Below are 13047 nucleotides of genomic sequence, written 5' to 3'. Positions count from 1 at the left end.
GGAAGCAGGTGCCTGGCTCCAAACAAGTACCATCTGGATGCCTAAATAAAGGCACCCTCTTATAGAATTGCCTTCTTCATGCTTGAAGATAGCTAACTAAAATGCTGTGAATGATTTAAACCCAACTGGTTTTATGTTTTATATTATTTTAACTATAGGTTTATTTTATGTATTTATTTAAAGTGTTTTTCAGTTCGCTTATGCATTAGAGCGCAAAGCAAGATACAATTGGTAGCAGTTCAAGGTGAGTCATGTTCCGAGGGCTTACAGTCATAGGAAGCAATATAGTGTTAAGTGATTTGGCCAAGGTCACAAAGAGCAGTAATCGAATCTGAATCCTGGCTTCCCTGGTTCTTAGTCTGTTGCTCTAATCATTATATTCCTGCACTTCAGTCCTGAAAAAGGCCACCTAACACACAAATCCTTGTGACCCTGGGCAAGTCACTTAATCCCCCCATTACCCCAGGTACATTAGATAGATTGTGAACCCGCCGGGACAGACAGGGAAAAAATGCTTGAATACCTGAAAAAACTCATGTAAACCGTTCTGAGCGCCCCTGGGAGAACAATATAGAAAATTGAATGAATGATTAAATAAATAAATATAATCATTCAAAAGACAATCTGTTTCTACCCTCACATCTTATTCTCACACATGAGTGAAAACTCAGCAGACTTTTCATCCCTGACCATTGCTCAAAACTTTCCTACAATATCATGGTATTTAGTATATTTACTTGTAATTTAGTATATTGTAACGCTCATTTGGACTGATCTGAGGGCTCACTGGCTGTTCATTGTCATCAGAGAGACCTAAGCTTGACTTCTGATTCAGGTCTTCTCCTCCCAGAGTTGTTAAGTTTTGATGACATGAAAGTGCCAGCATTCACAGTTCCTGGTAGTGGCAAATTCTTGTACTTCATTGACACCTAAGAACATAAGAACATAAGAAGTTGCCCCCGCTGAGTCAGACCAGAGGTCCATCTTGCTCAGCGGTCCGCTCCCGCGGCGGCCCATCAGGCCTAGTGCCTGAACAGTGATCCCTGATTAATTTTATAACTTACCTCTAATCCCATCCCTATAATCTACCTCTACTCTTATCTGTACCCCTCAATCCCTTTGTCTTCCAAGTACCTATCCAAAGCTTCTTTGAACCCCTGTAGCGTGCTCCTGTTTATCACATCCTCCGGTAGCGCGTTCCATGTATCCACCACCCTCTGTGTGAAAAAGAACTTCCTAGCGTTTGTTCTAAACTTCTCCCCTTTCAATTTCTCTGAGTGCCCCCTTGTACTTGTTGATCCCCTTAATTTGAAAAATCTGTCCCTGTCTATTTTTTCTATGCCCTTCATGATCTTGAAGGTTTCTATCATGTCTCCTCTAAGTCTCCGCTTTTCCAGGGAGAAAAGCCCTAGCCTTTTCAGTCTGTCAGTATATGAGAGGTCCTCCATACCTTTTATTAGCTTAGTTGCTCTTCTTTGAACTCTCTCAAGTACCTCCATGTCCTTCTTGAGGTACAGCGACCAGAATTGAACACAATACTCCAGGTGCGGGCGCACCATAGCACGATACAGTGGCAGGATGACTTCCTTCTTTCTGGTCGTGATACCCTTCTTAATGATACCCAACATTTTGTTTGCTTTCCTTGAGGCTGTTGCACACTGCGCTGACGCCTTCAATGTTGTGTCTAGAAGGATATTCTATAAAGGAGTACCTAAGAAAATGCCTATTTTAAGTCTATTCTATTAAGAAATGCTCACATCTAGATTGCTAGAAAATGGATACAGATTATAAAATGTTTAATCTATGGGCAAATTATAAATGTGAACCTCACCTATGCTTCGCCTATGTGAACATCCACCTGCAAAATATGCACCATTATACCTTTATGTGTACTTACAGAATATCACATTGCCAGAAAATGGTCACTTACATGTGTAGGTGACTACATATGTGTGTACATGACTAGAATACTGGAATTTACATATGTTCTTGCCACCAAAAACTAGACAAGTCTTTATAGAATTATCCCCCTTTCTTGTTATTTTACCCTTTTTGCCTTACCCCTTCCCTGATGTAGTTCACCCTCCTCTCCTCTTGTTTTACTATCCTACCCTATGTTAAATTAGTGGGTCAATGGTAAGTCATGTTTGTTTGTTTTTATGTTAATTCTCCCTTTTCTTAATTGCCACGTATAATTATAATGAACAACACTTTAAAAAATATGATTAAACGCTAAACATAAAATTCAAACTATGAAACTGACTTAACGAGAAATATATAAAGACATACATAGTAGAAAAAAAAAATCTCTGGATAGTTGCAAATGAAGGCTCATAGCACTTACTCCAGCTTTGATGCTAACTGAGCTAGAAAGGCCTAATTAGCAGGATGAAACTGAATGGTTGAAAAATTAAAAAGTGAAAATGTCAGCCTCCTTTACACAGTGGTGTTAATATGAAAAACATCATATATGACAAAATAAAATCCTAGTGGTGAATTACAGTTTTTCAAAAATACCGGTAAATAGAAAAACTACTAGTGCTCTGCATTTGACAGGATTATTGCTAATGATATGTTTACATTAAAACAACCCTGTTGTTTTACAAACCTTTTATCTTCTTTGCAAATAGGGGCAAATCTATAAGTGGGCCTCTCCTTGTTAAGAATGTTACTATACAAAGGATTTTCACAGATAAAACTCTTGGCCAAAATTTGTGTACTATAAAACACCCAATAAGACACACTTTCTTTTTTTCCACTTTGTGCTTATTTTGCATATCATTTTGTTTCTGTGATATGAAAAACAAGGGCTGGGAGCTTTTTTCTTAACTACAGGTTATGCATCTACTACTATTTATCACTTCTTTAGCACTGAAAGGCATATGCAGCGCTGTACATTTTGACATTTAACGGATGGTCCCTGCTTGGAAGAGCTTACAATCTAATTTGAACAGACAGACATGGCATATAAGGTTGGGGATGCAGAACCCAAGGTGAGAGGAGTTAGAATTTGAAAGCACTCTCGAAGAGGTGGGCTTTTAACTTAGCCTTGAACATTGCTAGAGACGGAGCTCGAACGTAGGGATTTGTGCAGTTTGTTCCAAGCATATGGCGCTGCACAGTGAGAGCCTGTTAATAACAGCATTTAAACACCCACAATTACACCATACTGAGGTATGAGGGGGTGCTGAAAACCTACCAACCAACTTCCTAAATTCTGAGCATTATGTTTGTCCATTTGACCACTAACAGTCAATATTCCAGGATTGGATTTTCCTTTATTTTTATCCATGAAACCACTTTCGGTCCCATGTTGAAATTCACATCTAGATTCTCCATTGACACTCTGGCAGTACTTCATGGGGCAAGGCATGCCCCTTTAAGAATGTACCTGTGGCTGTATATCAGTAGTCTTGTACCACAGTAGCACTTGATGAAATCAGAGTGAGGTGTCTGCATTGATGCCAGATGACCAAGCTACGCAGATATGCCTTCCTATGCAGTGGTGTAGCAAAGGTGAGTGGTGCCCGGGGCATGGGTGGCGTCCCTCCTCCGTCCCTGCTTCTTCCCTTCCTGTACCTCCTTCTTTTCCCAGTGTGAGCAGCATCACAAACTTGCTGCCCTTATTAGTGTTGGTTCTCTCTCTAATGTCACTTCCTAGGCATGGGACCCGGAAGTGATATCAGAGAGAGAGCTGATGCCGACGCAGGCAGCAAGTTCTTGATGCTGCTCATGCTGGGAAAATTAAAGAAGTATGGGGCAAGGGAAGGGGCAAGAGGCGGGGGGGGGGGAAGAGAGGAGGACGGGTGCTGGTGCCCTCACCAAGATGGTGCCTGGGGTGGACCGCCCCCCCTTACTACTTCACTGTTCCTATGTTATCATTATAAAATAATGCCTATCTAGGGACCTATTGCTCTCTTAGACAAGGTGCCCGGTTATAAAATTAATCTTCACATATCATCTGTTTGAAGAAGATATTAAATGTTATATTTGGATAGGGATCCTTTGGAGTTGACCAGTATTACTATTACTTGTCATTTCTATAGCACTACAAGATGTATGCAGTGTTGTATTCAATATATGTGTGAACGGGCCGAGCAGTCATTACCCATCACACATCTGTACCTTCTCTTAGGCTCTGCTGAAACACCAACACATATACTTCATTCACACTCCATTAATACATGTGACCAGGTCACTCCAGGTCTTTCCTGGTCACTGGGTCCTCTCTGTTTCACATACTTCTCTGGGTTCTCCCTTATCCTCATTGGCCCTCGAGATCTTCAGGCAGCTTCCAGTACCATTTACTAGTCTTTCTGCTGGTTGCCACCGGCCCCACTGGTCCCTCCACCAGTCACTTGCCAGTTATCTTTGGCCAATGTTCTCAGGGTCTACAGATCGCTTCCTCTTGGGTCTTCTGGTAGCTCCTGGTACCATTTACTGGTCTCTCTGCCGGTCACCACCAGTCCATCTGCTAGTCACTCACCAGTCAGACTCCTCTAGCTTTCGTGGGGCCACCACCAGTCCTCTGTTCCCTGGCCTTTTGGGGCCCCATGGGTCCTGGACAGTCTTCACTGGTTCTTCTGCTGGTTGTCAAGCCTGAGCCCACTGAATTCCAAGCTCTACTGGGCCTTCCAGTTACTCCTTCTGCCAGACCCACTCCACACACACCCTGCAGACTCTTTCCAGTTACTCAGTCTCTCTCTCAGTGAGGACTCTCCTGGTCACTCCTGAGGACTCTTTTCAGTTTCTCAGCTGCTCTCCATGAGGACTCTCTCAATTGCTCACGCTTCATACTCTACCATGCTATCTGCTGGTCATTAAGCTTGGGTCTTTTTGGGATTCCAAGCTCTACTGGGCAGGTTGGTCTATCAGGCTTACCAAGGGTTAGGCTGAAGCCAGGATTCTTCCCCTTGAGGATCATCCGTTTCCTGAAGGAGATCCTGCTTTTCTCAGCTCTCTTCTTGGAACTGTTCTTTTCAACACCTTAGTTCACTCAGTGTGAACTAAGGTACCTTTGCTCAGGCTCCCTCTGCTCCCTTCACCCTGTCACAATATGTAAGTACTGTCTCTCTCCTTAATAAGCTCAAAATCAAAGTTTTGTACTAGGGGCAATGGAGGGTTAAGTGACTAGCAAGAGGAACTGCAGTGGGAATTAAACTCAGTTCTCTGGGATCTCAGCCCATGTGGTATCCATTAGGCTACTCCTCTGCTCCAGAGGACCAGTTATACAAGCTTGTTTGAAAACTGTGACCCATTGGTTTGGCTTGAATTAGATTGCAAATAAATCCAAATACTGTATGTCTGAATATTCATTGTTTAGTTAGAGGGGAGGAGACGTGGGGCTGCAAATTTTGATTGAGGATATGTCCTTGAAGCTTAGTTCTGTTTTCAAGAGTCTAGGATTTTTGTCTTGACTCTAAGATAACATTTGATAACCAAGTTTTGCTTTGCAAGTCTATATCTGTGAAGACAGAAGTTCTTGTCTCTAAGGATGACTTTTTGATTATGATTCATGTTCTGATTATAAGTTGTCTGGAATATTGTAATCGCCTGTGTGTTGATTTGCCAAAGAAACTTGTGACACTTGTACAGCTGATTCAGAATACTACTGACAGATTGCTGGTAATAAAATGCATAATTATATTATAACAAAATTATGAGCATCACAATGGCTCCTAGTCAAGACTTGGATCAAGTTTAAAGCATTGTATTTGGACTTTCAGGTGGCACACTATCAAAAACCTAAGTACGTGGCAAGAGTTTGTTCTTGAAAGATCCCTCTGTTCTTCCCAGAATTTACTGTCAGAAGTTCCTGCCTATGTTTCAGACATAGAGATCATTTGCTTATTTTGGGCCACAGCTATGTAATTTGTTATCACTAGCCATTCAAGCAGAAGTAAATTATATGAAATTTTAGAAATGGTCAAAAAGGGGCTTTTTACAGAATGTTGGCTTATTGGGATGTGAAGATCATGCTGGCTTTGTCTTCTGGGGTCAAAAGTGATAAAATTTGGCTTAGTATGTGGATGCATTATGTTGGGATAACTAGATCATCCTTGTTTTATGGAACTGGGATATGTAGGTGTGTGAGTTTATAAAGATGATTGAATCTTTGCATTTTAAAATGATAGTGTATTAAGGGGTCCTTTTACTACAGTGTGGTACAATCTGGGCTTAACACATTTTAACATGGGACTTTCCCATACACTTTTTTAAAGGTTTTTATTTGCAGACTAGGCATTAATGCTCCCATTAGCAAACATAACATGAGAGCACTTACCATCTCCTATTTACTAGGTCAGGGGTAGGCAATTCCGGTCCTCAAGAGCCACAGGCAGATCAGGTTTTCAGGATATCCAAAATGAATATGTATGAGATGGATTTGCATACACTGCCTCCTTGAGATTCAAATGATCTCATGCATACTTATTCTGGATATCCTGAAAACCTGGCCTGCCTGTGGCTCTCAAGGACTGGAATTGCCTACCCCTGTTCTAGGTGATAGATACTCCTGTGCTAACATTGCGTTATCCAAGTTAGCATAAAGTAATCCTAATGCACTATCTGAATAATACAGAAATGCCCACATTCTACCCATGACATGCTCCTTCAGAAAAAAAAATTGTGGGGTTTACTGCGCAAAAACAGACAAAATATCTTAAAAGTCTCTAATGCATGTTGTAGTAGTCTGCTCTCACATGAATTAAGGCTTTAGCACCCTTTAGTAACAGGGCCTCTAAGTGTTTTAAGGCATGTAATTACATTAACCCCCCTCTTTTATGAAACTGCGATAGCAGTTTCTAGCGCGAGGAGCCGCGCTGAATGGTCCGTGCTGCTCTCGCCGCTCATAGGAACTCAATGAGTGTCAGGAGCTGCACGGGCCATTCAGCACGGCTTCCCGCGCTAGAAACTGCTATCGCAATTTCGTAAAAGGAGGCCTAAATAAATACATGACATAAATAACAGGGACATTTTCTGGGCATTATTTAGGTGGTTGAAAATTATTTTTTGCATTTCCTATTTTACTTATATGATTTTACTTATATGATTTTTTGCATTTCCTATTTTACTTATATGATTTTAAACTGTTTTCTGTTGGCATTTACATCTGCTCTGAAGCAGGCATGTCAACTAGCCTGTTTCCTCGAAAATAAGACCCTGTCTTATGTTATTTTTGGGCCCAATCACAAATCCATAGCATCTTTCTATCCCCCCTGCCACATAGCTGAACCCCCACCGACCCTTCCATCTCTCCCTCCCCATGCCGACCGTGAGACTGACATATCATTATCTACTTCCAAAAGGCAGCATCGTGGCAGCAATCTAAATGGGCTGCTTCGAGCCTTCTCAAGTCGGGACGTTCCACTGCCGCATTGTTGATGACATCATCAGTGATACGGCAGAGGAACGCTCTAATGTGAGAAGGCCCGAAGCAGCCTGTTTAGATTGCTGCCGCAACGCTGCCTTTTGGAAGTAGGTAATGATATGTCAGTCTCGCGGTCGGCGTGGGGAAGGAGAGATGAAAGGGTCTGCTGCGGCCTTTAGGAAAATCCCGGTACCAGCAGTGGACTTTTATTTTGCTTTCCCCTACCTCAAAAATAAGCGCTTCAAGTAGGGCTTATTTTTGTGGTAGGGCTTATATTAAGACCTACCCCGAAAATCATGCTAGGGCTTGTTTTCAAAGTAGATTTTATTTCGGGGAAAGACGGTAGTTGTACATTTGGACCCAGAGTCTCAGCCACTGAGAAGACAGTGCATCTTGCTAGATGCTATTCCATAAAGATGCGTGTATAAATCTTTTAGCGCTCAACTGAAAAGGGGTGTGGCTATGGAAAGAGCATGGATCAGGGGCATTCTCTAAAGATGCATGATTATAGAATTCAGAGCATCTGTTCCTAAATAATGTTTGAGAATTTACACCAGGTTTCAGTTGATTTAAATCCTCCTTCCCAAGCTGAGCTTGAATTCCAGCATCACACTCTATTCCAGGGGTAGGGAATGGGGTCCGCAATCCAGTCAGGTTTTCAGGATTTCCCCAATGAATATGCATGAGATCTATTTGCATACAATGGAGGCAGTGCGTGCAAATAGATCTTATGCATATTTGTTGGGGAAATCCTGAAAATCTGACTGGGTTGCGGACCTCGTTCCCCACCCCTGCTCTATTCTATAAATGGTACCCAACTTGGAGCACCGTTTATAGAATAGTGTTCAGTGCTCATTTTGTTGGTGGCCAAATTTGGCACCATTTACTGAATCTAGTTCTAAAAGGCCAAAGAAACTAACATTTCTACTACAAATTGTTGACCTTTATTCTAATTTTTATCTCATGTTATAAATTTATGTTATAAATTTTTTTAATAGTGTTCTATTTGCTGTTTTATTAATCTTTCTCTGAAATACTCTTAAAGATCAACTCATAAATGTAATAAATAAATAATTTGACATATGCATGAGCCAAATTCTAAGACAAGCAATATCTCACAAAAAAATCTAATATGTGGATGTTTTTATTGTAAGCCACCTAGGCGTTAGGCAGGTAATAAGTGCTTGAAATAAATAAATACATCTAAAGCTGAGGTTGCTTTTCTTATGCTCATATATTGCTATTAAATTCACCAAACATCATTTTATTAGCAAACTCCTCCGCCCAATCTATGTAAGAGGTTTTTAGTGCGAGCTGATGAGGTAAGTGCTCTGATGCTCATAGGAATTCTCTGAGCGATAGAGCATTTACCACGCCGGCTTGGGCTAAAAACCTCTAGTGCAGCCTGATAAAAGGGGCCCTTTGTGATTTATTCTGGGAAGATTCAATGGAAAAGTTCACAAAATTGTAAAACCATAAGCAAAGGAGTGGGCCACTAGCCCATGTGCAAACCCATGTATTGCCCCACATGGCATCAGCAATTAGGGAGCTCGGAGAAAGGGTAGTAATCAAAGTTAGTCCTGTTTGTCACCTTCAACCAAAATGCATATTGATGACCCAGTAAAACAATTGCCTAAAATGAATATTTAATACCATGGTTTACATTCAAAAGACTTGTAAGATGAAAATGTTATAGGAATTCAGAAGGAAGAAATAAAACACATTACTTCCAGGGCTTGAATAATGTTAAAGCTTTTTTTTGTTGTTTTTTTCCAAAGGGGAGTGTCTTCTGGTTTCCCTTTGATAATTCTATCGGCAGAAAGTAAATAAATAAATATGTACCATAAAATATCCATTGAAATTTCAAAAAATAAATCTAATCAGATCCTTTTCTCCTCTGGCTTAACCTTGCCCACTTTCCTTGCAGCAGAAACACACACAAAGCATATGTTTCTTTTAGTTACACTGACAGGTAGGAAGCATTGTTCAGATTGCATTTTTAGACAAAGACGCAAGTCCAGACATAAAAACACCTGATTGCCTCCAACAAATTTAGCTCATGGACCACATTTACTATGTTATTATGGAGCTCATTTTCACACCCTTTCAATTCATTATTTTCAAAACCTATTTTCTAGATGGATATCTATGCTGTTCATCTGCAGTTCATCTAAATCTCAAACAGATGTGTTAAAGGCGTGGTGTGGATGGGCTTATGATTTCAATGTTTTTCTGCAATAATCAAACATTTTAGAAAATGTCCAGTGTACAATTTGGATGTTTGGGGATAGATCTGTTTTAACAACAAAGTGCCGAAAGGTGCCCAAACTGACCAAATGACTATTGGAAAGATGAAGGCATGTCCCCCACACACCCCAGTGCTCACTGACCCCATTCCATCCCACAAAGATGTGAATGAAACAGTACAAACCTGCTTATATGATAGCTTCAGATGTTATGGCTAGAGAATGACACGGGGAAAAAATTTGTCCCCGTCACCACCCCGTCCCCATGATCACCATCCCTGTCACCTCCCCATCCCCACGATCACTAAATTAAAAATAAAATCATTTATCCTACCATCTTTCCCCAGATACAGTTTCATTTTCCCTTTGTACTTAGTAGGTACTAACTATCACCAACTTTGTTCCAGGTCTTCCTCTCTCTCCCTCTGTTATGATCTTCCTCATGGTCTCTCCCCCTCTGCTTCTTCTGTCTGTGCCTCCCATAGTCCAACAACTCCCTCCCCCCATTATATCCAGCATTTGTTCTCCTTTCTTCCAGATCTTTCTCTGCCTCTCTCTTTCCTTCCTTCCTTCTTGGTCCAGAATCTTTCCTCCTCTCTGCATTCTTTTTTTCCCCTCTAGACACCCCCAAGTTCAACATCTGTCCCCAGCTCTTCTGCCTCACCTTTGTTTCAGGACAGTTTCTCCCACCTTTGTTCCAGGTCTTTCTCTCTCTCACTCTGTCTTCCCACTCCCCAGGGACTGGCATCTCTATTCTCTTCCTCTTTCTTCCATTCTCCCCAGTCTCCCCGTCAGCAGCAGAGGAAAAGCCCAAGAGCAAGCCTGAATTGGAGAGTCTGATTTTTTTTTATTTTTTTCAACAAATTAAATAAATTCAGCTAATTGGTGAATCTATTCAATCATGAAACAGGCAGCATTAATTGTGATCTGGTAGGATGTAGGGTGGAGGGAAGGAGAGAGAGAGGAAAAAGAGACCAGATCAAGAATTGGATTTAGGTTGGGGGGGAGGGTTTCTTTGCTCCAGAGTCTGGTTTAGCTGATCGCAAAGGAATCCATGATCAGCTGAGCCGGCAAGACTTTGGGAAGCTGCAGGCTCAGCTGTTTGGGACTTCCTTTGTGATCAGCTCAACCGGACTCCGGAGCAACCGAACGCTGGGCTGGCAAGCAAAAGGAAAGTGTGGGGATGCTTTACAATTGAGGCTTACTTTACCTTAGGACTTTCGTTTCCAAGTTCCAGCTCCGAAGTTTCTGTCTAACTCCACTCTAGCAACCCGTCCTCCTCGCGGCTCTGTCCAAAATCCGAATTGCTACTGCTGCACCACAAATGCAACCCATTAAATGGATTTTTCAAGAATGTGTGGGGCAGTAGCGATTGGTCCCCTCACCGCTTGAGTGGGAGAAGACCCAATTGGGATCAGTACACTATAGAGGGTGGAGTCAATGGCAGAACAGCACAAATCAGTCGGCGATGAAGAGAAGACAACATGGCCACCAGAGCTTTCAGACAGTGAAAAGTTTTGTTCCCGTGTCTGTGGCGACTTGGGCAGTAGCATCTCCAGGGCCCGATGGCAAACCGGGCCCACCACGGCTTTCTGCGGGGTTTGCTCACCGTGTCATTCTCTAGTTATGGCTAGTCCTAGTAGAGCAGCAACCAGGTTCCTAGAATAGCCTAGTGGTCCGTACAGCTGACTACAGAGAAAGGAGCCTAGGCCCATATCTCATTCTAACTAGTACACTTGTGGTGGAAAGCATGAGTTCAACAAAACCCACCTCAAACCTACTATATTGGCATAAGGACTATTGGTGTGGTGTGCAGTTGGGTCCAGTAGATTTTGGGTGGGTTTTGGAGGTCTCACCATACACTATAAAGTGGTTATGATGAGAGGTGTATCTGGGTCTTTTTATGTAATGTTCACCGCAGTATTCCCTAGGGTGCTCCTCTGCTCTGTTCATATCTGTGTGGCCAGTCCAGTAAAAATGCTGTGCCCTCCTACATCCCAATGGTTTGTTGTATACATTTTTCTTTTGGACATAGTTCTCCCCCCCCCCCAACCACCCCCAAAAAAGGTTCAAATGATAGATGCATTGAGAGGCACACCTGAGAAATGATCATTTTCAAAACAAAAAATAGACATTTTTCTGTTTTGAAAATGGTCATGTTCACTACTGGATTTTTGTGCATGTTCAGTAAAATGTCCATACTTAGATTTGGTCATTTCCTGTGCCATCATTAATTTCAACTTATAGCTCTAAAATATTGATGTCAAATTCAAATGGTTCCATAACTACTGATACTACTATAAAAAATGTTCCAGATACATTTATATTCTTTTTTAGGGTTTAGATTTTTTTAATTTTATCTCATGGCCTCAGAACATGGCTCTTCATCACTAGCCCCCTAATACTTTTCTTACATGACTTTTCCTCATCACATTACTTATAAGGCTTTCAATAAATACTTTCAATAAATATCTCCCTTAGATATATGTTATAGTGCTTTGTAATTTTTCAAACACTTAGCTTAATAATTGTGGCCCGGGAGAGGATAATCTGACATGTTTCGCACTGTTGTGCTATATCAAGGGTTCCCCTATAAAAAGAGGAAAAGACAGTCAAAACCCTTCTCTGACCCACTTAACCTGCTAAATTTTAATCACATACAGTGGTGAGTCTGAGGCCATGAGATAAAATTAAAAAATCTAAAACCTAAAAAGAATATAAATATATCCGGAACGATTTTTATAGTAGCATACTTGGATTTGGACATCATATCAATAATGTCCCTCCACATGTAATTCTTTCTGTAGTCTAAGAGGACCATTTTATGTTAGGACATCTAACTCTGACTTTGAATGTTTCTCATAAGACATCCAAATATCGGATGGCATATATGACCATTTTTGAACCTGCAAGATATCTCACTTTTTTTTCTAAATTGGTACAGCTAGATGTCTAATTTTTTTTTTTTTTTTTGCCATTATCAAAAAAACTATCCAAATTAAAAATGAGCCAAATAAGTCATTTGCATGTAGGAGGGGGGGCCAGCATTTTTAATGGACTGGTCACACAGACATGCCAGAAGAGTATTGGGGCATCCTAAGGAGCCCTTCTGTGAATTTCACATTAAGGGTGCCAGGTACACATCTCACCATAACCTCCGAATCTCCAAAACTTCCCCCCAAACCTACTGTACCCACCCCAATAGCCCTTATGCCTACAGGTATCACCTATATAACAGTAAAGTGGGTTTTGGTGGGCTCACATTTTTAATCAAAAGTGTACTAGTTAGGGTGGCATATGGGCCTGGGTCCCCTTCCCTACAGTCCATTGCACTGCCCACTGGGCTACTCCAGAGACCTGATTGCAGCTCTGCTAGGATTGGCCATAGTATCTGCAGCTGTCATATACTGTTTCATGCAGATTTTTGGTGGA

This window comes from Geotrypetes seraphini, chromosome 1 (genome assembly GCF_902459505.1).
Source record: "Geotrypetes seraphini chromosome 1, aGeoSer1.1, whole genome shotgun sequence".
Classification (NCBI taxonomy): Eukaryota; Metazoa; Chordata; class Amphibia; order Gymnophiona; family Dermophiidae; genus Geotrypetes; species Geotrypetes seraphini.
This window is presented reverse-complemented; position numbering follows the sequence as displayed.